Genomic DNA, 777 nt, shown 5'->3' with positions numbered 1-777 from the left:
ATTTCATCAAAGTCAATACCTTTTCTCTGATTAAAACCTTTCACAACCAATCTTGCTTTTTATCTTGGTTGAGAACTATTCTCTTCTGTCTTTATCTTGTATACCCATTTGTTCTTGAGTGCTTTTCTACCATTAGGCAACTTTACCAAATCAAATGTGTGATTCTCATGCAAGGAATTCATCTCTTCTTGCATGGCCTTTAACCACTTTTCTTTATCAACATTTGTAATAGCTTCTTGATAATACTCTGGCTCTCCACTATCAGTGATCATCACATACTCATGTGGAGGATATCTTTGAGAAGGTTGACGTTCTCTAGTAGATTTTCTCAACTCAAACTCGACTGGTGGCTCAACTGGAACCTGTTCATCATGGTGAGGCACATGATCATCAATTACATTCTCACCGTCTACCTGTATATCTCCCCCATCAATAAGAGTTTCTCTAGGGGGTTTAGGCGCAACATCAATGTAAATTTTGGAATTTGGTTTCTGCTTTTTAGCTTTATCAAAATCTTCAACAGTCTGGTCTTCAAGAAATATCAAATCTTGGCTTTTGATAATTTTCTTGTCAATCGAATCCCACTCTATAAACTCTCAAATGATTGTAAGAGACATCTTTCCCTGTCCACACTCTATTTGGAACATCACCATCAAGTGGAATAGAAGGAGAAAGATTGATCAAATCCACGGCAGTTTTCATTGCTTCACCCCAAAAAGATTTCGAGAATTTTGCATGAGAGAGCATACATTTGATTCTGTCATTAATCGTACGATT

Source organism: Cicer arietinum, chromosome 3, assembly GCF_000331145.2.
Source record: "Cicer arietinum cultivar CDC Frontier isolate Library 1 chromosome 3, Cicar.CDCFrontier_v2.0, whole genome shotgun sequence".
Classification (NCBI taxonomy): Eukaryota; Viridiplantae; Streptophyta; class Magnoliopsida; order Fabales; family Fabaceae; genus Cicer; species Cicer arietinum.
This window is presented reverse-complemented; position numbering follows the sequence as displayed.